Source organism: Lissotriton vulgaris, chromosome 10, assembly GCF_964263255.1.
Source record: "Lissotriton vulgaris chromosome 10, aLisVul1.2, whole genome shotgun sequence".
NCBI lineage: Eukaryota > Metazoa > Chordata > Amphibia > Caudata > Salamandridae > Lissotriton > Lissotriton vulgaris.
Genome location: NC_141698.1, coordinates 267,642,117 through 267,668,590, shown reverse-complemented (window position 1 = coordinate 267,668,590; position 26,474 = coordinate 267,642,117). Strand labels below are relative to the sequence as shown.

The 26,474-nt window shown below is 46.3% G+C and overlaps 1 protein-coding gene across 1 annotated transcript in view; it reads right to left on the bottom strand.

Annotated features, from left to right (window-relative positions):
- The window catches only part of LOC147685096 (uncharacterized), a 1,199,247-nt gene that overhangs the window by 556,132 nt on the left and 616,641 nt on the right, over positions 1-26,474 (bottom strand). The window lies entirely within an intron of this gene.

The following is a 26,474-nucleotide window of genomic DNA, read 5'->3' as shown; positions in this document are numbered from 1 at the left end:
ACTCTCTACTACTCACTCTCTACTACTCACTCTCTGCTACTCTACTACTCACTCTCTATTCTCTATTACTCATTCTCTACCTCTCTTTACCTCTCTCTCTACTACTCTCTACCTCTCTCTACACGCACTCATATGCATATATACATGCATATATATGCAAATGAATTTATATATTTGTGTGTGTGTGTGTATATATATATATGCATACATATATAAACATATATATATATATATAAAATGGATATCTATATAAATACAAACATAAATGCATGCATACATATATGCATACATATGCATGGTATGTACATGAAAGTTTGAAAAACACTAATACAAGCAAAGCTAAAAAGCCACCTAATTACAAACAGAATAGCTTTAACTTAAACGAGGATGAGACCTATTGCATTTTCAATGCTTGTTTACTTTGGTTCCATCAAGAAGGCATTCCGACGTGTCACACTGAGGAAATATGAATTTTATGGTCGAGTTGTGTTCCCTAGCGAGTACCCCACCGTCTCCATGTACGAGTTAAAGTGCATGTAACTTCCCTCCTGTGCCAGCTATGAAGACGCAAATACATTTGCGTCCACCGTTAACATGTCCTCTTTCAGACCCACCATGAATGGGTTGAGTGGTCCGTTCCTAAGTATGCTATGCCAACGTCTTTTTGTAGTGTACTCCTACGTATTTCAGCTCTGGCTGAAGTAGGCCCTGAATCTCTGCCACCGAACCTCTTTTCTGGCTTCTGACTCCGAGAATCTCTGCCCAGGCAGCCCCTGTACTCGTGAACTCTGACTTACTTTCAGCGCGGCCCCTCGCGCTCGGCTCAGCCTGCTGCCTGCCAAGATTGACTATAACCTTCGAGTTATCTGTTTCCCTCCCCGAAAATACATTCCTGCCTGCTAGCTCCAGTAAACATCCTTCCTCAGCTACAGGGCCAAAGGTCCGACCTGTCTCTATGCAACTAATTCAAGTAATTCATAGCTTCTGTTGCCATGCTCCCCTGGAAGGCCCCGTGCCCCACTTTTCTCTTACAGACATTCAGGCGCTTATACACGCACTCACAGTCAGTATAGAATAGCTTCTGCCCCAGAGACCTTTCCGCCCAGATAGCTTAGTTCCTAAACATCAGATATCAGATATGATAGAAGCACAAGTTGATCTGACATGCCAGACTTCTGTCTCTTTCCGTCAGTGCAAATGTCAAGTCCCCAGCACCCTCCGACTCCATGTCATGCACACGTCATGCAGCTGCGCGCGCATCCAAGTTTCCGATTTCTGCTGACATTGCAACATTTTCTGTTGGTGCCACCCCTTTGGTGACACCTACCTGTGACGTTTCTAGAACACACCTCTAGTTCACGCCTCTTGATTACGCACATGTACCACGTGTATACTGTTATCTTGTCTTCTCTCTGCTGTTACGCCTTCTATACTGTTTCCAATGATGCAAAATAAGTATATAAGCTATGTACTGTTAATAAAATGTAGCGCGCTCTATCCCTTCTGACACCCTGTGTGGTGTTCGGAACATGATAATTTGGTCTTGACCATTCCTTTTTAAGGAATAAAACCCCTAAGAACTCTAACACCACGGACTCTGTTTTCTTTCATTTCCAATTGAGTTATTATTGATTAAGTACTTACCTGCATAGAAATTAAGAGTAAATTATTTATTTACATCATTTTGGCGCCCGAACAGGGACCCCTCCCCCACCTCACGCGCCGGTTGGTGCGTTGCAACCTATGTCCCCTGCCGTCAGTTAGCCGGAACATACGCGTATCGGCAGGATTTCCTGCATCTCCCTCTGACCCACGGAGGTGACGAAGACTGCGATCAGTACCCAGACGAGGCGGTGAGGAGTGCGGAGGATCCCGACCAGAGCCCAGCCGAAAGAAGCAAGGTCCGAGGTGTCAAGAGGCCCACCAGGTTTCCGAAGTTTTCCGAAGTTTTCCGAAGTATCGAGTCGAGTCCAGTCGAGTTTTCCGAGGCCTTCTGTTTCCGTGCTTCCCGGTGAGTACCATTGCTGGGTCGTATCTAGACGGGTTTGGGTACACAAGTCCGGTCTGCACTGTTTTTGGGCAGTGTATCTGTACTGTTGAGCAGTATATCTAGTATTCCGAATTTCTGAATTTTTGCACTGTTACACCAGTGTATCTGTACTGTTGAGCAGTACATCCAGTATAGTGGGGTAGTCATCTATGTCTTAAATGTTTTTGTGTGATTAATGTCGTGGTATGAATGTGACTGTTTTTTGTGCATTATTCTGTTTCTTGTATAACTAGTTACATTCAGAATTAAGTATCAAGGATTGCGCATTTCAGTATCAAGTAAGCAGAATGCCGTTTTTCAACAAGTTAAAGCAGATAGGAACTAGGAAAGGGATGCTAGAGGAAGAAATTCCTATCCCTCCTAGGGACACTCCAGGCAATTTTATGTATAATAAGCATGGCATAGATGCCATATTGTATCTAGAATTATGGACCGATTATACAAAGCACCTAGAAGAGAGACACAGATGGCCAGTTAATGGAACATGGGATGCCGAGTGCATCATGAAGGTAGAAGAGGCATTACGGAAAAAGAAAGCCAGACAGTCTCAGAAAGATGCCATAGAATTTTGGCGTAAGGAATCACATAAACGTGCTGAAAGAGCACTTCGTAGAGAAGACAGACTTAGAGAATCAGAAAAAGCTCGAGAAAACGAACTAGTTATTGAAGGAATCCGAGTAAAATCAGAACAAATAGATCGCATCCGAAATAGCCAAGTAAACGGCATGTATCTTATGGCCGAGGGTACACCTGACGCCATTTCAGAAATACCGAAAAATTTGCCGTCGCCATTAGTTCCAACTAAAGCAATGCATAAGACTACTAAAGACATATTCCTAAATTCCTATCTAGAAGATGTAGCTCCAGCTTACACCAACTTGCCTGTTCGTGCCCTGCCTACCGACAGGGACGGGAGCGGCACCCCGCCCCCAGATCATGCCTCGCCAGTTCCACAACAGACTTCTCCTGTCCCGCCAGCCCCGCCGCTTCCCGTACTCAAAACTGACCTACCGAAACCACGTTTGTCTGATCCACCTAAACGACAAGTTCAAGTTCAGATACAGACTCCACAGGGAGGTAATGCACAAGCTTCCGCTTCAGGAGGTGCGACCGCGGGTCCTCAGACCCCGCCACCAACTCACAGATTCAATCTCAGAGGTATGCAGAGTCCTCTTACGTACAGGTCTCCCCACTCCTCTAATTCATCCCGCCTTGACGCATTAAAAGAAAACATGTCAGTTTGCAGATATGATCCAGTACCCGGAAAAGACGATTTAATGATATTGGCATCATTACGGTTAAGATCTGCTACTGATAACTTGCTATGCTATGTAGGAATGAAGGAGCGTCTAGATAGAATATATGAGTTTGTTCAGACAGGAAAAGACCCCGACAGTATTAAGGATGCCATGGAGAAACAGAAAGTTGACATGCAAGCACTGATACTACGATTTTTCATAAATTGTCTGATAAGAGAACGAGACAGGCCCGGAACAGATCAGAGTGAATTAGATGCATTGAACAAGTGGGGTCAAAATATAGCTGAAGGAAAACACGACAAGGGGACTTGCATAGCCTCTATGTACAGGAAGATTAGGAAAGCAGTGATAGCAGTACACGAGAAAGAGAAAGAAGAGGCTTCCTCCGAGGAGGAAGAAGAACAGGAAGAATCCGAAAGAAATGTAGGCACCATAGCATATGTAGGTAAGGGAACTTACCTTAGGAAGGGTATCCGTCCAGAGAGCAAGAGAGTTTTCTTCTCTGCCTTGACAAATCCGAATTCTGCTGAGCATCAGTTCCAGGAAACTGATAAAAGGCTTCGAGATCGAGTTGGGTACCATGTACTCAATTCTATGGATGAACAAGAACTAGCCCGATCAGCTGTATCATGGGCCGAAAATGCAGACATATATAATGATGACACAGTGGCACAGACATTTCTGAACCTCTCCCCCGACGAACAGAAATTAGCAGGTGTATACATGATTCAGCACCTTCTTATCAAATACAGAAAACATTACTCTGATCCCGGTCCCTTACATGAAACACTAGAAGCACTACTGATGGATAGATGGAGAGGCTTAAGTACCAAATTAATTCAAATAATTCTAGAACAACGACATAGATATGATACCTTTGTAAGCTCTGAATATGTTCCCGCCCCACCTCTAGAAAGGAAAATGTACCACATGCAATGCGGGGGTAGTATTGAAAGTCAGAACCCCTTACGAGAAGTGCACCCTGTTATGGGTGAGGATAAAACCTTGAAACGCGTGTATGTACACACGCCTCTGACTAAATTAGAACTGTTAGAAATGAAGAAACTAGTACCATGCCATGATAAAGACCCTGCAGGTTTTCATAGAGAGCTTAAAGACATGTTACTAATGGGGGATTACACGTATGATGATATCATGAAAATGTTAAAGGTACTATTACCCACGGGTATCTTCGAGAAATTAAAGGAAAAGGAATGGGAGGTGGGAGACACAAAGATTGCCTGGGCAGAAATAGAGGACGAAGAAAAGAAACGGGTCCCAGGGTTAGGCCTTGGGGACAAAACTAAAGCATTACCAGGTTTGATAGTACAGGTCCTGCCCAGATTATTGACAACTAGAAAGGAAGATTGGGACGCCATCTCGTCCTGTAAACAGAAACATGATGAAGATACTAGTGACTTCTATTCAAGATTCGAGAAATGTTTCATTATTAATAGTGGCCTCCAGCCAAGTAGCGAGTCGTACCCGCATCTTTTTGTATCAAAGTTAGTCGAGAATTCCCTACCGTTAGTTAAAAACCGTGTATACAAGGTTGAGAGTACATGGCAAGCAAATACGCCATCACAGATGTTACAAATGTTACAATATCATCAGAACAGAATAAGAGAAGAACAAGATCAGGAACAAAAACGCATGAAAGACACAAAGATGAAAATGTTAGTAGCTCAGACGGTCCCATCCGATGGTCACAGAAAGGGTACGACCCAGACCAGTCACACTGCAGCTCCCGTTAAAGGGACATGCAATTATTGCAAGCAGCCAGGTCACTACGTACACGAATGCCCAGTCCTGAAACATAACATAGCGACAGGTAAAACTAAGGAAAGACCGCATCCGCCTAGACAAGACCATAACCAGCATCAGTCTTCACAGAATACACAGAGTACACAGCCTATGCATGCTTCCTCGACTCCAGCACAGACCGTAGCAGTACCACAGCCACAGCCCATTGCTGCAACTCAGCAAGTTTCACAGCAGATGTACCAATATGCCCAGTCCGCTTACCCCGAATATTCACGATATACATGAAACAGCCTAGAGAGGGAAGGTGGCTTGCCTCTTATTGAGATTCCTGTAGATCAAGAAGGTCCTTATGTACACAGTCAAGTATTGGGAAAAGACAGAAAGTTTTTAATTGACACAGGGGCAAGTCGCACTACAATCAGTCACGATGAAGTTCCAGGGGCACCCCTCTCAGGCTCACAGAATGTTTCCCTGGGTTTTTCAGGACAGCCTATTGTAAATGAGGTATCAGAACCAGTTCCCCTGGCTGTGGGTCCATTATCACGTGTTACAGACCTGTTACTCACGAAATCATGTCCAGAAAATCTGTTAGGAATTAAAACATTGAAGGCTCTAGGAGCTATAATATGCTGTTCCCCGGAGGGGGTTAGACTCTTTCTGCGGGATTTCAAGGGTCATTATGTTTTGCGAGAATTCGATGTCAGATTGAAAAATGTACCAGATTACTTGTGGGCAAAAGGCCCAACTGATGTAGGCTGCATGCATATCACACCATACCGTGTTACACTCAAAACAGGTGTTGTATTACCCCGAATCAGACAATACAAGTTACCACCCGATGCTGTAGTGGCTTTACTGAAAATCATTGACGAGCTCATTGCCCAAGGAGTGGTCGTCGAGACCGACTCCAATATCTGTAATTCACCCATCATTCCGATTCTTAAACGTACAGATCCCAATGCACCGCCAGTATATCGGCTGGTGATTGATCTTCGAGAATTAAATAAATGCATTATTCCACAGTATCCTGTGGTCCCCGATATCTCATCCCTATTGGCTGCCATTGATTCAGAAGCAACGTTCTTTACTGTAATTGATCTCAAGAACGCCTTCTTCAGCGTGCCTATTGATCCAGAGAGCCAATATCTCTTCGGATTCAGTTTAAATGGACGCAGTTTCAAATTTTCGCGCGCACCTCAAGGATTCACAGAAAGCCCCAGCATCTATAGTCAAGCACTGAAAAGACAACTAGACTGCATTCAAATGCCAGTTAACACCGCTTTACTGCAATACGTCGATGATCTGCTGATCACCGCACGAAGTGAGCCCGAATGTGAAGAAGCATCACTGACAGTTTTACATTTCCTGGCCGACAAGGGGCACAAGGTGTCTCCTTCGAAGCTACAATTCTGTGTTCAGCAAGTTGTGTACTTGGGTCACTTGCTGTCCAAAGTGGGGAGACAGCTCACTCCCGATCGCATTCAGTTAATTGTAAACATGCCGCAACCCCAGACACAAAAGGAAGTGCGGGCCTTCATAGGCCTCACCTCGTACTGCAGACAATGGATTCCCCAGTATGCATTTCTAGCTAAACCACTCATTCAGTTAACGACACAGGAGGCAGCAACTTCGACTGCCCTCCCTTGGACTCAGGAACACACACAAGCTTTTGAAGAATTAAAGAAAGCCTTATGTCAAGCACCAGTTTTAGCGACACCATGTTACAGCAAACCGTTTACACTTTTCGTTACAGAACGTGATGGTACAGCGTTGTCTGTCCTCACCCAAGATCAAGCAGGTTCACATAAGCCTTGCGCTTATTTTTCAAGTACATTGGATTCAGTAGCCCAGGCACTCCCTGCGTGCTTAAAATCTGTAGCAGCAACAGCGTTAGCAATCCGACAGAGTGATTCAATTGTTTTAGGTCATCAGTTAACAGTTCAAGTACCACATTCTGTAGAGGTTTTGTTAAACAGAACCCAGACTCAACACTTGACTATAGCACGACTGACAGGTTATGAATTAACACTATTCCAGCCACACATAGAAATCAGACGCTGCAGTATCTTGAACCCCGCAACACTGTTACCAACAGTTATGACGGATCCAGCCCCACATGATTGTATAGAAATCATTAATGCAGTAACAAAGCCTAGACGAGATTTAACAGATGTTCCATTGACAAATCCAGACCTGACACTTTATGTGGACGGTTCATGCATGAGAACAAGTACAGGAGAATTAGTGGCCGCGTATGCCGTGACCACTGAAACTGAAGTTAAAGAAACACATCGTATTGACACACTGTCTGCTCAAGCAGCAGAGCTCATCGCTCTGACCCGAGCTTGCATTCTAGCCAAAAACAGAAATGTTAACATATACACAGATTCACGTTATGCATTCGGAGTTGTACACGACTTCGGAGTCCTCTGGCAAGAACGAGGTTTCCTGACCTCTCATGGGGCCAAGATTCAACACGGTCCCCTCATTCAAGCACTGTTAGAAGCAATACATTTGCCTTCGGGCATATCAGTCATGAAGTGTAAAGCACATACTAAAGTTACAGATTCTGTGTCCCAGGGTAACGACCTGGCAGACCAGACAGCAAAACATACAGCACTGACTCACACCCAGATTACTGATGTGACAAAGACAATAGTACCGACAAAGTGTATGACAGTTAGAGATCCCGCCCTAGACGTAATTGATATCCAGACACATGCTACTCCAGATGAAATAAAGAAATGGACTGAACTAGGAGGGATTCAGACAGATCAAGGTTGGATAACGAAGGAAAAATCTATATGGTTTCTCCCTGACTCAATGGTTCAAGTCATGATAAATACAGCACATAGCCCGGCACATCTAGGAGAGAAAGCGATGTTAGACAGTTTACAGAATCTCTGGCACAACAAACACTTACGAGCAGCAGCAAAACAGAAAGTGCGTACTTGCATGATCTGTTGTCAGTTCAATCCAGGTAAAAGCGTCCCTGTAGAGCAAGGTGGATTTCATCCTCCCGATCACCCTTTTGAAGTCCTCCAGATGGATTATATCCAGATGGACCGCTGTCGAGGTTTTAAATATGTTCTCGTAGTTGTCTGTGCTCTGTCCCGCTGGACCGAAGCATACCCAGTATCAGATTACACTGCTCCGACCACTGCCAAGCAGCTGGTTCGTGAATTCTTCCCACGATACAGCTTGCCTCGTGTCGTATACTCAGATAACAGTCAGCCATTCTCATCTGCATTAATGAAAGAAGTTTCTCTACTGCTAGGATACCAGTGGAAGTTCCATTGTGTCCGACATCCCGAAGCAGCAGGCCTTGTAGAAAGGCATAATCAGACACTAAAATTACGTCTTGCAAAGATCTGTCAGGACAAAGGGGTCGACTGGATAGTCGCCCTGCCCGTGGCACTATTCTACATGAGAATGGTCGCCCACTCGAGATCAGGGCTATCCCCGTACGAAGTGGTCTTTGGCAGACCACCGAATATGTGGGGGACGCCCATTCCGAAGAAAATCACTGATGTTGATTGCAATATGTTGACAGATTACCTTGCCTCCTTGATGTCTGCACTCCAATCATGTCGTTCACAGGTTGCCGCAGCTTTCCCTGACAACACTGATGTAAAGCCGCACGAGGTCCGTCCTGGGGATCTGGTACTCGTCCGGAATTTCGACCGGAAAAGTCCGCTGGAGCCCCGCTGGAAGTCCCCGAAGACCGTTCTTCTCACCACGAGGACCGCCGTGAAGATAGAGGGGAGAAAGGGGTGGGTCCACACGAGTCACATCAAGCTTTGCAATGAACTAAAAAACAAACTAAAACAGGACTCTGACTCGTCCACCCCCACTAAAGACTGTATAAAACAAAGTGACTTTACCGTTACCGAACGAGAAAAGACTCCCCAAGAACAATATCGTATGAAACTCCGATCTAGCAAGTCAGACAGTTTAATTGTTTAAGTCCTCCCCTAGGTGAATCGGTTAAATAGTTTCTGACATGTATCCCCTAGATCGAGATAGAGAGAGAGAGAGAGAAGCAAAGAAACGTACATACTGCAAATCCCTGCGTAGTCACTGTATAGTGACGTTGTTAATAATGTTTTTCTTAAGTGTTCTAATTATTATTGCCAGCATTCTGCTACCCATCTATTGGCCTATTTTCAGGCGTGAACAATCTGCTTACAATGTCTCTGCTGAACACACTTTTAGTGAATTACCTGCACATGAACTCTCTTACAGACTTGCGCTGCGTAACAACACATTCATTAGTATGTTACACCACTCTCATCAGACAAATAATGCTACAGACTGCTGGATATGTGGCCGACTCCCTCCCTACCAGAATTACAAGGGAGCTCTGCCCCTCTTTCCGTACCCGTTCACTCACAATGGCTCCTGTGGTGCATGGTTTAAAATAATTAATTCCTTAGATCCTGATATTGCTGTTTTCGATGGAGGCTGGATTTGGGGAAACTTGAACTCAGTTCTGTTAGATGTCTGTTACCCTGACAAGGAGGGACTCCCTACTCGAATAGGAACTGATCTAGAAAATGAAGTATATGGATTAGGTAACTACACAATTAGTCTCATGATCCTTACTGTTGAATCCGAAGCCGTTCCAGTTCTGCCCCATATGTTAGTATTACCAGTCACAGGTGAATTGTGTGTCCGAAAGAAAGGTTCAGTACACGTAGGTCATAGTAAATGCACTACTGTGGTCGAATTCAGTGATCAGGGTAAATCGTCTTTCAAAGCTATCAGTCACTCTTATTTTGTTTGTGGTCATACCGCATACATACGTCTGCCTCCAGACTGGGATGGTACCTGTTATATTGCATTCCTTCTGCCACCTGTTTTTCTAGCTCCCCCTGATTACCATAGAAACACGAATCTAGTCAAGAATAGATCCAGAAGAGATATCCCACTTGTCGACTACACAGAAACGGCATGGGAACAGTACACGGATTTCAATAAAGGATTCTTTTTCTTTCTAGGACCTGTCCAAAACAGTAAATTAATACGTAGATTAACTAGAACACTTGAAGCAGTAGTACATGAAACTGCCTCCGCCTTAGGTAACTTAACAGAGGAGCAATCTGCTATGCGGGTTGTTGTCCTTCAAAATCGTCTTGTTATTGACGTCATCTTGGCAGATAGAGGTGGAGCCTGTAAGGTCATCGGGTCAAGTTGCTGCGTTTTCATCCCACAAAATGCACCATCTGTCTATCAAGCTATTACCCGTCTGCATAAAATTGCAAATCAGATACATCAGAATCCAGGCACCTGGACTTGGTCTGGTTGGTTCTGGACAACGTTAACAGCTTGGGGATGGAAGATCCTATCCTTCCTAGGCTTTGGCCTAGTCATAGTATTCAGTTGCTGCCTGTGTCTACAATGTGGACCGGCAATATGTGGACTGTGTGCCACTTCCTGCATTGAACATTCCAGTTGTCTCTCAAATCGTCAAAGAAAGAAAGATGAACATATAATGTTACAAGAACAAACTGATCGATTCATGAGGATCGATATTTCATGAAGGGTCCGTAGGGAACAAGGAGGGAATGAGGAAATATGAATTTTATGGTCGAGTTGTGTTCCCTAGCGAGTACCCCACCGTCTCCATGTACGAGTTAAAGTGCATGTAACTTCCCTCCTGTGCCAGCTATGAAGACGCAAATACATTTGCGTCCACCGTTAACATGTCCTCTTTCAGACCCACCATGAATGGGTTGAGTGGTCCGTTCCTAAGTATGCTATGCCAACGTCTTTTTGTAGTGTACTCCTACGTTTTTCAGCTCTGGCTGAAGTAGGCCCTGAATCTCTGCCACCGAACCTCTTTTCTGGCTTCTGACTCCGAGAATCTCTGCCCAGGCAGCCCCTGTACTCGTGAACTCTGACTTACTTTCAGCGCGGCCCCTCGCGCTCGGCTCAGCCTGCTGCCTGCCAAGATTGACTATAACCTTCGAGTTATCTGTTTCCCTCCCCGAAAATACATTCCTGCCTGCTAGCTCCAGTAAACATCCTTCCTCAGCTACAGGGCCAAAGGGCCGACCTGTCTCTATGCAACTAATTCAAGTAATTCATAGCTTCTGTTGCCATGCTCCCCTGGAAGGCCCCGTGCCCCACTTTTCTCTTACAGACATTCAGGCGCTTATACACGCACTCACAGTCAGTATAGAATAGCTTCTGCCCCAGAGACCTTTCCGCCCAGATAGCTTAGTTCCTAAACATCAGATATCAGATATGATAGAAGCACAAGTTGATCTGACATGCCAGACTTCTGTCTCTTTCCGTCAGTGCAAATGTCAAGTCCCCAGCACCCTCCGACTCCATGTCATGCACACGTCATGCAGCTGCGCGCGCATCCAAGTTTCCGATTTCTGCTGACATTGCAACATTTTCTGTTGGTGCCACCCCTTTGGTGACACCTACCTGTGACGTTTCTAGAACACACCTCTAGTTCACGCCTCTTGATTACGCACATGTACCACGTGTATACTGTTATCTTGTCTTCTCTCTGCTGTTACGCCTTCTATACTGTTTCCAATGATGCAAAATAAGTATATAAGCTATGTACTGTTAATAAAATGTAGCGCGCTCTAACCCTTCTGACACCCTGTGTGGTGTTCGGAACATGATAATTTGGTCTTGACCATTCCTTTTTAAGGAATAAAACCCCTAAGAACTCTAACACCACGGACTCTGTTTTCTTTCATTTCCAATTGAGTTATTATTGATTAAGTACTTACCTGCATAGAAATTAAGAGTAAATTATTTATTTACATCAACACATTTGCCATACATTCTGAATGTTAGCACTCTAGTTGCTCATTATATCACTGTAGTAAAGCTACTGCTCACCAGTGAAGTCTGCTGCTGGTATTCAAAGTGCATGTTTTAGTTTGCATGTCAGATTTTTTTTTAAAGAAATAGAAGAGGATTTGAGAAGTCAAAATGTGCCCTAATTTTTCTTCCTGAAGCACTAATCATAATTTCTATGGCAAAACGAACCCCCTCATTGTGTTCCTTTTTAAATTAAATGTTTTAAGAGTTACCACTTTATTCCAATTAATATGGCTTCAGGTGTGCCATATACGTTTGTCATATGTAGGACTGTTAGCGCTCTAGTTGTTCTTTAGAACACTCTGGGAAGCTGCAGTAGAACACAAAGGATTCAACTGACAGTCTAAACCCTTGTTGGATGTTCATGTTTTACGCAGAATGTCAGACTTTATTCTCACATGACTGAGAAAGATAATGTGAATTTACAGAAAATATGCTCTCAGTTTAGCTTATAGATCACCTTCCAAACCTCTGTGGGAAAAGCATGAGAAAATAGTTTTCTCTCAAACGTGATTCATGATATCCCAGCAGAAGGCTTTTCACATGGTAAAATCACCTTAGAACACACTACAATTCCTAAAATGAGTATGGTACCATCAACAAATGATTTATAATGTAACTTAAGTCTTAAAACCTTCTATTAACTGCAATGCTTTTTAATGAGGTGCTATCATGTATACAGTGTTGCCAGGTCAACAGAGCTGTTGTAGCGCCAGAGAACCAGGTCAGCAGAGCTGCTCTAGAGCCTAAGAATTAGGTCAGCAGAGCTGCTCTAGAGCCAGAGAACCAGGTAAGCAGAGCTGCTGTAGAGCCAGAGAAACTAAGTCAGCAGAGCTGCTTTATAGTGAGAGAGGCAGGTCAGCAGAGCTGCTCTACAGCCAGAGAACCAAGTCAGCAGAGCTGCTTTAGAGCCATAGAACCAGGTCAGCAGAGCTGCTCTAGAGCCAGAGAACCAGGTCAGCAGAGCTGCTCTAGAGCCAGAGAACCAGGTCAGCAGAGCTGCTCTAGAGCCAGAGAACCAGGTCAGCAGAGCTGCTGTAGAGCCAGAGAAACCAGGTCAGTAGAGCTGCTTTAGAGGTAGAGAACCAGGTCAGCAGAGCTGCTCTAGAGGGAGAGAACAGGTCAGCAGAGCTGCTTTAGAGCCAGAGGACTAGGTCAGCAGAGCTGCTTTAGAGCCAAAGAACCAGGTCAGCGGAGCTGCTTTAGAGCCAGAGAACCAGGTCAGCAGAGCTGCTCTAGAGCCTACGAACCAGGTCAGCAGAGCTTCTCTAGAGCCTAAAACCCAGGTCAGCAGAGCTGCTCTAGAACCAGAGAACCAGGTCAGCAGAGCTGCTGTAGAGCCAGAGAAACCAGGTCAGTAGAGCTGCTTTAGAGTGAAAGAACCAGGTCAGCAGAGCTGCTTTAGGGGGAGAGAACCTGGTCAGCAGAGCTGCTTTAGAGCCACGGGACCAGGTCAGCAGAGCTGCTCTAAAGCCAAAGAACCAGGTCAGCAGGGCTGCTTTTGAGCCAGAGAACAAGGTCAACAGAGCTGTTGTAGAGCCAGAGAACCAGGCTAGCAGAGCTGCTCTAGAGCCTAAGAATTAGGTCAGCAGAGCTGCTCTAGAGCCAGAGAACCCAACCAGCAGAGCTGCTGTAGAGCCAGAGAAACTAGGTCAGCAGAGCTGCTTTAGAGGGAGAGAGGCAGGTCAGCAGAGCTGCTTTAGAGGGAGAGAGGCAGGTCAGCAGAGCTGCTTTAGAGCCAGAGAACCAGGTCAGCAGAGCTGCTCTACAGCCAGAGAACCAAGTCAGTAGAGCTGCTTTAGAGCCATAGAACCAGGTCAGCGGAGCTGCTCTAGAGCCAGAGAACCAGGTCAGCAGAGCTGCTCTAGAGCCAGAGAACCAGGTCAGCAGAGCTGCTGTAGAGTCAGAGAAACCAGGTCAGTAGAGCTGCTGTAGAGGTAGAGAACCAGGTCAGCAGAGCTGCTCTAGAGGGAGAGAACAGGTCAGCAGAGCTGCTTTAGAGCCAAGGGACCAGGTCAGCAGAGCTGTTGTAGAGCCAGAGAATCAGGTCAGCAGAGCTGTTGTAGAGCCAGAGAACCAGCTCAGTGGATCTGCTGTAGAGCCTGAGAACCAGGTCAGCGGATCTTCTGTAGAGCAAGAGAAACCAGGTCAGCAGAGCTGCTTTAGAGGGAGAGAACCAGGTCAGCAGAGCTGCTTTAGAGCCTGAGAACCGGGCCAGCAGAGCTGCTTTAGAGCCTGAGAACCAGGTCAGCAGAGCTGCTTTAGAGCCAGAGAACCAGGTCAGCAGAGCTGCTCTAGAGCCAGAGAACCAAGTCAGCAGGCCTGCTTTAGAGCCATAGAACCAGGTCAGGAGAGCTGCTCTAGAGCCAGAGAACCAGGTCAGCAGAGCTGTTGTAGAACCAGAGAAACCAGGTCAGTAGAGCTGCTTTAGAGGTAGAGAACCAGGTCAGCAGAGCTGCTCTAGAGGGTGAGAACCAGGTCAGCAGAGCTGCTCTAGAGCTAGAGAACCATGTCAGCAGAACTGCTTTAGAGCCATAGAACCGGGTCAGCAGAGCTGCTTTAGAGCCAGAGAACCAGGTCAGCAGAGATGTTGTAGAGCCAGAGAACCAGATCAGCAGAGCTGCTCGGTAGCCTAAGAACTAGGTCAGCAGAGCTGCTCTAGAGCCAGAGAACCAGGTCAGCAGACCTGCTGTAGAGCCAGAGAAACCAGGTCAGCGGAGCAGCTTTAGAGCCAGAGAACCAGGTCAGCAGAGCTGCTTTAGAGCCAAAGATCCAGGTCAGCAGAGCTGCTCTAGGTGACACTGACTGACTGACACTGACTGACTGACACTGATTGAATGACACTGATTGACTAACACTGACTGACACTGATACTGACTGACTGATACGGACTGACACTGACTGGTCTCTACTACTCACTTTCTACTACACACTCTCTACTACTCTCTCTCTACTACTCTACTACTCTCTCTATACTACTCACTCTCTACTACTCTCTCTCTACTACTCACTCTCTACTACTCACTGTCTACCACTCTCTACTACTCTCTATTACTCACTCTACTCCTCCACTTCTCTCTACTACTCACCATCTACTACTCTCTACTACTCACTCTCTTCTAGTCACTCTCTGCTACTCACTCTCTACTAATCTCGCTCTACTACTCTCTACTGCTCTCTCTGCTACTCACTCTCTACTACTCTCTACTACTTACTCTCTACTACTCACTCTCTACTACTCACTCTCTGCTACTCTACTACTCACTCTCTACTCTCTATTACTCATTCTCTACCTCTCTTTACCTCTCTCTCTACTACTCTCTACCTCTCTCTACACGCACTCATATGCATATATACATGCATATATATGCATATGAATTTATATATATGTGTGTGTATATATATATATATATATATGCATTCATATATAAACATATATATAAAATTGATATCTATATAAATACAAATATAAATGCATGCATACATATATGCATACATATGCATGTTATGTACATGAAAGTTTGAAAAACACTAATACAAGCAAAGCTAAAAAGCCACCTAATTACAAACACAATAGCTTTAACTTAAACGAGGATGAGACCTATTGCATTTTCAATGCTTGTTTACTTTGGTTCCATCAAGAAGGCATTCAGATGTGTCACCCATTTGCCATAAATTCTGAATGTTAGCACTCTAGTTGCTCATTATATCACTGTAGTAAAGCTACTGCTCACCAGTGAAGTCTGCTGCTGGTATTCAAAGTGCACGTTTTAGTTTGCATTTCAGATTTATTTTAAAGAAATAGAAGAGGATTTGAGAAGTCAAAATGTGCCCTCATTTTTCTTCCTGCAGCACTAATCATAATTTCTATGGCAAAATGAACCCCCTCATTGTGTTCCTTTTTAAATGAAATGTTTTAAGAGTTACCACTTTATTCCAATCAAGATGGCTTCAGGTGTGCCATATACATTTGTCATAAGTAGGACTGTTAGCGCTCTAGTTGTTCTTTAGAACACTCTGGGAAGCTGCAGTAGAACACAAAGGAATCAACTAACAGTCTAAGCCCTTGTTGGATGTTCATGTTTTACGGAGAATGTCAGACTTTATTCTCACATGACTGAGAAAGATAATGTGAATTTACAGAAAATATGCTCTCAGTTTAGCTTATAGATCACCTTCCAAACCTCTGTGGGAAAAGCATGAGAAAATAGTTTTCTCTCAAACGTGATTCATGATATCCCAGCAGAAGGCTTTTCACATGGTAAAATCTCCTTAGAACACACTACAATTCCTAAAATGAGTATGGTACCATCAACAAATGATTTATAATGTAACTTACGTCTTAAAACCTTCTATTAACTGCAATGCTTTTTAATGAGGTGCTATCATGTATACAGTGTTGCCAGATTTTGAGACCCGTCCCCAGTCTAAAGAACCTGAAGTATAAGCCCAAATTAAGCCCAATGCAGACCAGTTTCAGCCCCAAAACCAGCCCAAAGTCGAAACTCTCAAATTTTGCTAGAGTAGTCTTCAGAAAACATTTTAAGGACAAATCTAAATTCTATTCAATATGCAGATAGTGGGGGGGATTACTGGGCACCTGTGTTAATAACTACTCATTTTCAAGACCAGTCATCACTTTGACTTTTCATCTTGTAATTCTGTCACCACAGGACCAAATCTGAACCTGGCTTTCATGAATTACCGCTAGCTAGATACACATACATTAATACATCCACGCATGAAACATAAAAACCTCACAAAACTTACCTTAGCTACAGCTCTCCGAGAGGGAAGCCTCAGAGGTCCCACAAGGGTTGGGACTGCTGCCTTCCCTTATTGGCTGATTGGAAGGTAGTAGTCTCAACCTTATCACAGAGTGGGATGGGGTCAGTGATACTTCTGCCCTCACCCCACTCTGTGACTAGGTGCCACTGTGACACTCTGCCCTTTGTACTTCAGGGCTTAAAACTGAAGCGCCCAGGTCCGAGTCAATCAGTGGCACTCAACTTCATTACAAGGGGAGGGCCTCAAGGCACTTTTGCCAGACTGAGGTCACGCACACAGGGCTGTGAAAATCCTCAGCCTGGCAAAGCTCAGGCAGGCAGGAGTCTGAACATTTAGAGCATGTCCAGCTCCTGCCTGTCTGACCTGAACAAGAGGAGTGTCTGTAAGGCTGGCCTTTGTTCCACCCCAACACCCATTGATTTTGACGCTGCACCCTATTTACAAGGATGACGTAAATAGGAGGCAGTGCCAAAATTAGGAAAAGGGAAAACCTGGACTTTACATGGCGAAACAAGGAGAAATGCTTACTTTCTCCTTGCTTTTTGCTGTTTCTATGTGTGCTGCACTGTGCAGCACACATAAAAACAGGAAATTGCCATGAATGATTGTTGATGTGCAGGAAGGTGTCCCTTCCATAAACAATCATTTAAAAACAGATGATTTGTAACTTCTGTGTGTGCTGCACAATGCAGGACACAGAAGTTACATTTTGCCACTCTAGATTGTTTATGTGTAGGAAGAGAAACCTTCCTGCAAATAAACAATCATTCCCTCCACGCTAGCACCCTTGTACTATGGTGCAAGGGTGCCTGCATTGGCGCTAGGAAGCTGAGTTTAGTGCCAGTGCTAAGCAAAATGCAGGGATGTGCCGTATCATTGTAAATACTGTGCATTCCTGCATTTTCAGAAAGGTAGAGGGTGGCATTAGCCATGTTTGTTTAATGCCACGCTTCGCCATGCCCTTGTTAATCTGCCCCTTAGTTTGGTGTGCGTGCAAATCCTGCATTGCTGATCCCTGATGAGTTGCACTACTCTTGCTGAAACAAGGCCAAGGGAGGCATCAATGGGTGAGGCGGACTGGCCTCAAGGGTCCTGTGACCTTAGTGACTGAGTCACTGCTGCTCTAGGTTGTGCTGCTTTGTAGGCCTGCCTGCAATGAGACTGGAGGTGAACTTCAGTATCAATTGTGGCCTTCAAGGTACTAAGACACCAGGGCTTCTAAAGGTCTAGCTGGGGCTTCTAAGGTCTACCATGGGAATGTGCTCCCTCTGGAGAGAGGTCTAGTGGACTGTTCATGAAGGCTGAAGCTGGTTTCCCAGTACCAAATTCGGCAGCTCTGGCGTAGTGCCACATCCCCCAATGAACACCATACTATTCCACTGGGACACTCGCACTGCCTTCAGCTACAACCCAGTTGTGCCCTGCTATATATACCTGGATGCGAATCAATTCAAATTATGCACAAGAGTGATATGCAACAAATGTGGCCTCAATCAAAGTAAGGCCATCAAGGAGCAAGAGGCCAGAGGCTGCACTTTTGAAAATGTCAGATACACTCCCAACAAAGGTGTTTGTTTCTTTTTCGGATCCATTTCACAAGGGAACAAATGAAGAAAAGTAGAAGAAACAGACGGAGAGACAAAGCACCGTTTCAGCGAGAGAGACAGAAAGAGACAGGGCACCCGACAGCAGCAGATGAGGAAAAGTGGACATTTCGACTATTAAATCAATCCTACCTTAATACACTGGCAACTAAAGAACCACTGCAACAGCAACAGAAGCAGGCTGCACCATCGGCCACCGGCCAGTCCTTGCTGCTCCTGAGACTCCTCCTCCGAGTACTGTACGATGCGCGCCCAGAAAAGCAGATGAAAAGTAAAAAAAACTAAATGATTACAGGCCTGCCCCCTCGCAAGACCATTGATCCATTTACTCTGGGAGCAGTCCATCAACAAGAAGCAGGGCCCTCATACGTATCGCATTCGCGCTATGAATGATTGACAGCCCTATTACCGATTCTCTGTGGGCGCCGCACAACCACTTATTTTGCGCACACTAGGGCAAATGTCGCCCATTTTCCCACAACCCGCCAGGGTAGTGTTTTTCCAGCACAAATGGGAAAAATGTCGCCCAATTGTGCGGGAAAACGCCCAATCTGGCAACACGGCATGTATATTGGTCCCAAGATGGCTGCCAACACTTCTTGGATGAAGTGCTGACAGCCAATCAGATCTCACGATGAGATGTGTGGTTAGGCTCCACCCAGATTTATACGTTTTTTTTCCTTTAATATCTAAAAACCTACTGAACAGATTAACACCATTTAACAACAAAAAGGCACGACTCTGAACCAAGGTCTACCTTTCTGCCAAATTTGGTGTAATTCCGGTCAGCAGTTCGGGTTGTAGCTGCGATTAAAGGTTCCTATGGAAAATTGAATGGGGAAAACATGTTTTGGGAACACCCCCCCCCCCCCCCCCCCTCCCCCCCCCGCTTGACGAATCAACCAGAGACTTTCAGGATAGGAGCGGACCGGAGCGCACCAACAGTTTTGAAAATTTTGCGAAGATTCGTCAAAATAGGTCCTAACTCATATATATATACACCTTACAAGGTATAACTTACTGCAATACAAAAAACAAAGTGAAGAGAGAAGCCAAAAGCATCTCATGAAAATATTTGTAAATATATAATCTATATCTTGAATTATCGTTCATAGCAGAGCTACATCTAAATATGTATAAACAGATACACATATACATGTGTATGTGTGTATATAACATATACACACCAAAATATATACCTATAACATGTATAGATATAATGGAGCTGAAAACCCAGCAAAAGATACCGATACAGGAAATCGAGGGAGAGATAAAAAGAAAGAGCATTCCCTCAATAAACAACATGTTTGACTTTGCATCAAAGTAAGGCTAGCTGACCAAAAATGTCCTAAGAGGCTGTTACTACCACAATCCTTAAGAGAAGACACGAAAGGGAAACCTTGCCAACAGAAGACAAAATTAAGATCAACATCTAACCCAGTAGGTCAAGTTGAAGAACAAACCAACCCATGAAATTCTCAAAAAGAGATATCCAGTTAGGAGTATTCAACCATAAGGTATACCAGGACCTAGCAGAAAGCAGACTGGAAAAAATAAATAAATAAATAAATAAATAATAAATACCCAGATCAGTCACGAATTCCCTGAGCTTGACAAAAAAGAGGATTGGTTGAAATCCCGGCCGGGATTTAAACGTTGCTCTACTTGTAGAGCATGTAAATTTGGGAAAAACACCTCCCAATATTCTACTCCATTCAGTCCGGTTGCCAAGGATATTAAGGGTACATTCAACTGTAAGACTGACTTTGCTGTCTATGTCCTGACATGCACCTGTGGCCTTAGATATGTGGGCAGCACAAAGCTACAGGTGCATGCCAGGATACTTCAGCATTTACGTGCCATCGTTAACAATGATGGTGCGTACCCAGTTGCCAGGCATTTTAAAGCAATACATAACAACAACTTACAATGCTTGGAATACTATGTCATTGCCTCTGTTTTAAAATCTAGGCGGGGTGGTGACAGGGAGAAAATGCTGAGGAGACTTGAATCTCATTTCATTATTGAACTAGACAGCAGATTTCCTAATGGATTGAATACAACGGAGGATTTGCATGTTTTCCTATAACCTATCCTTAATCAGTTACTTGATTATATGTTATTATCTGTTTTGATCTGCCTCACCCTTTTAGGACTTGCCATGAATTTCATTACATGTATCTTATACCTTTTTCTGTACTTAATGCACAACTGTTTTTTTTCATTATTCACTGGTTCAAAGGGCTCACATTACTTTCCTTATTGTTTTTGGGACATAGACACTATGATAATTTTTTGGTTTGTTTTCATTAGAGATATTTGAGTAGAATATACTTTGGAAGTTGGTTGATATACCCCTTTTTTTGCACAACTAAAATAAATGTTGTGCATCAGTGCTGTTAATATTGCAGTTACATTACCAATGCATTTATTCAGAAATGTAACCAACTGCGAGAGAAAAATAGACAATGTGTTTTTGTATGGTTATATTCTCATCGATCAGATCTATCAATTAATGATCATGAACGATTTTATCATGAAATTATTTATAAATATTTATATGTATATTTATTTATATGCTGTGTTGCACATAATACCTTGCTTTTTTGCACATTGCATTTGCACTTTATCTGCGCACATTGCACTTTCAAATATTAAGAGACCATTATATACATTGTTTCTCTAAATAACAGCAGTTTATCTAATCAAAGCATTTATGCGGTCATAATGTGTTATTTTAACTGGACAATTACAGCGCTTGTTCCCCATGAATTTCACATCTGGTCAAACATTGGGTTTTCAAAATAATTGTAAGATATTTGTTAAATGATATGCAAATATTGAAAACCATACTTCCTTCATTCCATTTATATGTGCAATATCTATTGTTTGGAAAACAGACTATCTAGGTCAGTTAAATGTAGTGTGTCCTCAGTTTTTATTCTTTCATCACATGGTGTTGCAAATGAAGAAAAAAACACTAATTGAATTCGTGCAGTGTACCATTTAAAAAGGATGTGTGTTCATTAGCCTGATGATCTGTGACCAAGGGCGGACGCCCGAAACGCGTCAGATTTGGTAAACTCTCCTTGCTAATAAACCTGACGAATGAATACTGGGACTCGCGTGGTCTTTCCTATTTTCTGCCTGTCTGGTGGTTACGTGGTGAGAGACTGCTGTTTAGTTAGTATGTAGAAAGACTACATAGAATTTGCAGTCAGGTAAGTATTCTTACCAAATGCCAAGAGGAAGAAACACGTAGATTTTTGGAGCGTGGCTATTCGATGGCAACTATTAATCGTGCCATCAAAAGAGCCAACAAGGAGAGCAGGGAATTGATCCTATTCAGGGACAGTCTAAGTGACAGGACAAAACATAAGAACAAGAATCACAATAAAACCAGTGATGAGATCAACGCACAAGTTACTACTTGTGTAACAATATATCTGTAAGAGACATTAGTTAGTGATAGATTCCTTACCTTAGAATATCCCCAGGCGTCAGACTGGATCCGGAAACTTTTGTGTAGCAGTACCCTTGCTCGTCGGTAGGCGTCGTCTGCGGCTCCACGTCCGTCGTCGGCGCCGTGATGACGTCGTCGGAGTACTTAGACGCCGCCTCCACGTGCTGACGTCAGTTCTTAGACACAGCTTCTCCGCGCCAGAAACGCAGAGCTATGCCAAAAACCAACACTGGTGCCATGAAACTAGGGCCCTGAAAGGGGATGACCTTAACCCTAGATATCGGATCGCAGAACGGGGAGGATGGGTGGGTCGGTAAGGAATCTATCACTAACTAATGTCTCTTACAGATATATCTTTACACAAGTAGTAACTTGTGCATCTGTAAGAGACACGTTAGTGATAGATTCCTTACCTTAGAATTGATACCCTAGCAATACCAACCCCGTGGTGGTGGGTCTGCGAACCAATAATCACACCAGAAAGTCCTGGAGGACGGAACGGCCAAAGAAGCCATCCCTCCGGACTTGACTGTCCAGGCAATAGTGTCTTGCAAACGTGTGCAGCGAGGCCCACGTAGCCGCCTGGCAAATGTCCTGCAAGGGCACACCTCGGCCCAAGGCAGTTGTAGTCGCTGTGGCTCGAGTGGAATGAGCCCTTAGCCCCACAGGGGGTTCCTTCTTAGCCAAGGAGTAACACGCCTGGATACACAAGATGATCCACCGCGAGATGGTCCGCTTGTGCACCGCTTTCGCCTTCTTAGCGCCCACGTAACCAACAAAGAGTTGGTCATCCACCCGGAACTGGCGTGTGCGATCCAAATAGAACGAGAGCACACGTTTTGGTCCAGACGGTAGAGCCTCTCTTCCTCTCTCGAGGGATGCGGAGGCGGAAAGAAGGTGGGCAAGGTGATAGACTGCCCAATATGGAAGGCTGTGACTACCTTGGGTAGGAACGAGGGCCTTCTCTGTAACACAACCTTGTCCGGATGGACTGAAAGAAAAGGAGGTTTACAAGATAGAGCCTGGAGCTCACTCACTCTCCTGGCAGAGGTGATGGCTACCAGGAAGGCAGTCTTCAAAGTGAGAAGGCGAAGAGGACAGTTGTGAAGTGGCTCAAAGGGAGCGCACATCAGAAAAGTTAGAACCAAGTTCAAGTCCCACTGAGGCATCACAAAAGGAACAGGAGGGAAATTATGTGTGATGCCTTTCAGGAATCGATTAACGATAGGGGACTTGAACAAAGAAGGTTGATCAGGTAGCCTCAAAAAAGCTGAAAGAGCAGAAAGGTAGCCCTTGATAGTGCCCAGAGCAAAGCCCTGCTGGGCAAGAGAAAGAAGAAAGAGAAGAACCTCAGAAAAAGGGGCATTGAGGGGATCCACAGCCTTTGCTGTGCACCATGCCACAAACCTGTTCCACCTGCAGGCATATACCGACTTTGTGGAGGGACGCCTGGCTGCCAGAATGATGTTACAGACTTCAGGAGGCAAGTCAAATGGCCTCAACTGTCGCCGCTCAATCTCCAAGCATGGAGGTGGAAACTGGACAGGTCCGGGTGGAGGACCGTCCCCTGCTGCTGCGACAGAAGGTCCTCCTGAAGAGGCAGACGAACCGGGGGATCGACTGACATACTGAGTAGCTCGAGATACCAATACCTTCGTGCCCAGTCCGGAGCCACAAGGATGACTTGTGCCCGGTCGCGCCTGATCTTCTTCAGCACTCTGGGCAGAAGTGGTATAGGCGGAAAGGCGTACAACAGACCGCAACTCCACTCGCGACGAAAAGCGTCTCCGAGCGAGTGCCGCCTTGGAAATTCCAACGCGCAGAACTGATGACATTGCGCGTTCTCTTCGGAGGCGAATAGATCTAACTGAGGCTCTCCCCACTGCAGAAAGAGACCTTACGCCACGTCCGAGTTCAGACGCCATTCGTGATCCATCATGCACCGGCGGCTGAGTTCGTCCGCCCTGGCGTTCAGAGAACCTGCCAGGTGTTGAACCACCAGAGTCACGCCCTGATGTTCCAGCCATTGCCAGAGGCGCAGAGCCTCCTGGCAGAGGGTCCACGACCCCACCCCGCCCTGTTTGTTGCAGTACCACACGGCGGTGGTGTTGTCCGTGAACACCTGCACTACACTCCCTCGGATAGAGGGGAGGAATGCCTTCAGTGCTAGACGAATCGCCCGCAGCTCCAAAAGGTTGATATGGAGCCGGGACTCCGCCGGAGACCAGAGGCCTCTGATCTCCGCCTCTCCCATGTGGCCTCCCCAGCCCTGGAGGGACGCGACCTTCACAACTACGTGCTCCGGTTGGGGAAGGGAGAGGGATCTGCCGCTGACCCAATCACGGTCCGTGAGCCACCACTGCAGCTGTCTCGCAGTGCCCTCCGAGATCAGGACATGGTCGGACAGGTTGCCCTGATGCTGGGCCCACTGAAACTTCAGGTCCCACTGCAGAGCCCGCATCCACCACCGGGCGTGATGCACCAGAAGGATGCAGGAAGCCATCAGCCCCAGAAGCCGCAGCGTCAACCTGACCGAAACGGGATAAAGGCTGGAAGATTGGAATCAGAGCCTGTATATCCCAAACCCGCTGTTCAGGTGGGTAAACCCGAAACTGCGCCGAGTCGAGAACCGCTCCGATGAAATGGAGCTTCTGAGAGGGGCACAGGTGTGACTTCGGCACATTGATGGAGAACCCCAGCTGGTGCAAGAGGTCTGCTGTTGTCTGGAGGTGGTTGACAACTGTCTGGGGCGAGCCCGCCTTCAACAACCAGTCGTCGAGGTAGGGGAAGACTGAAACCCCTAACCTGCGCAGATGAGCTGCGACCACCGCCATCACCTTCGTGAACACCCGTGGGGCGCTTGTAAGGCCGAAGGGGAGCACGGTAAACTGAAAGTGCTCGTGGCCTACCGTGAACCGCAGGTAACGCCGGTGGGCCGGCAGGACGGGGATGTGAAAATACGCGTCCTGCAAGTCCAATGCTACCATCCAGTCTCCTGGGTCCAGAGCAGCTAAGACCTGAGCCAGAGTCAGCATCTTGAACTTCTCCTTCCGGAGGAAGCCGTTAACGTTCCGTAGGTCCAGGATAGGGCGTAGGCCCCCTTTGCCCTTCTTGGGCACCATAAAGTAGTGGGAGTAGCAACGACGTCCTACTTCTGGCCCAGGAATGCGCTTGATGGCCCCTTTGGCCAAGAGGGCCGAAACTTCCTCCTGCAGAAGCCGCAAGTGATCCCCCGATATGCGGTGGTGTTGTGGTGGCATGGCTTGAGGGGTTGTCTCGAAGGGGAGGGATAGCCCCTCCGGACGATCTGCAGCACCCACTTGTCCGAAGTGACAATGCGCCAGTGAGAGTGGTGATGGCGAACCCTGCCCCCCACTGCCGTCACATGGGCCGGAAAGCACGAACTAGGAGGGTTTAGAGGTGGATGCTGCGGGGGAAGGTGTGGACTGACCTCGGCGTTGTTCCCGACCGCCTCCACGGCGATTTCCACGGCCGCCACCGCGCTGGATGTTAGTCTGTGGCGAGTGGCTGGCGGCACGTGTGGGGGCGCCCCTTCCTTGGTCACGAAAGGAGCGAAAGGCACCCGTTTGCTGGCGCGGGGCCGAGAGGCCCAAGGACTTGGCCGTAGCCCTGGAGTCTGCCTTGTCGCCAAAAAGGCGACGGCCATCGAACGGCATGTCCATCAGAGTGTTCTGGACATCTGCCGAAAAGTTGGCGGACCTCAGCCAGGCGTGGCGTCTCACCGCCACCGTCGTTGACATTGCTCTGCCCAGTGAGTCGGTGGTATCTAGCCCACACCGGATAGAACCTGTCCCTCGACCTCCCGTGGGACTTGGACCGGGACCACACGCGGCGCGGGGCCGACTGCCGGAGTTCGAGACGCCTGCGGGACCGCTCCCGCCTGGCTTTCGAAGAGAGGGCCCGGCAGTCGGAGCAGGCCTTGTCGTCGTGGTCGACGCCTAGACAAATTAGGCACAGGTGGTGAGGATCCGTGGCCGACATCATGCGGTCGCAATCTTCGCAGTGCTTGAAACCAGGCATCCCTACGGCACCGATCGGAGTCGCAAGACTTCGAGAAGGATCAAAAATGATCTCAAAAAGTTAGTAAAAAATTGACTGGGGTGTGATGGAACGGCCCGTAAAACCCTATCTGAGGACCCAATCCCCCCTATCATGCCTTGTCCGACACCCCCGGGACTGAGTTTACCTCACCGAAACGCCAGCACCGAGACAGGACGCCGAGCAACCTCCATCACCAACGAAACCCCGCCCTTCTCTCTCCCACAGGAGCCAACCCGAGCAACAGGAAGGGAGGAACCATATCCAGCTGACCCCGGAAGTCCCGCCCCCCTGGCAGAGTCAGCACAGGATAAAAGCCCGGATTCAGCACAACAAGCTGTCGGAGTTTCGTGGCAGGACCCTCTGGCTGGAGACGGAGAAGGTGACCAGACGTGCGAGGAAGAAGTGTGGACAGAGGAGTGGTGGAGTCCCTTGGAGGTGGCTGGAGAGCGGCCGTAACTCACTGGAGAGTTACGGCGGACCGCGTGAGTGCCTTTTGCCTCCTTTATCCCTACTCACTAGGAGTTCGTGTTAAAGTCCCTGTATATAAACCCCCTCTCTGCATAGTCTCACTACCCTTGCACTGTATTATAAGTATATAGCACCTCACTGTATAAAGCCCTTCCGTTACTCGCACA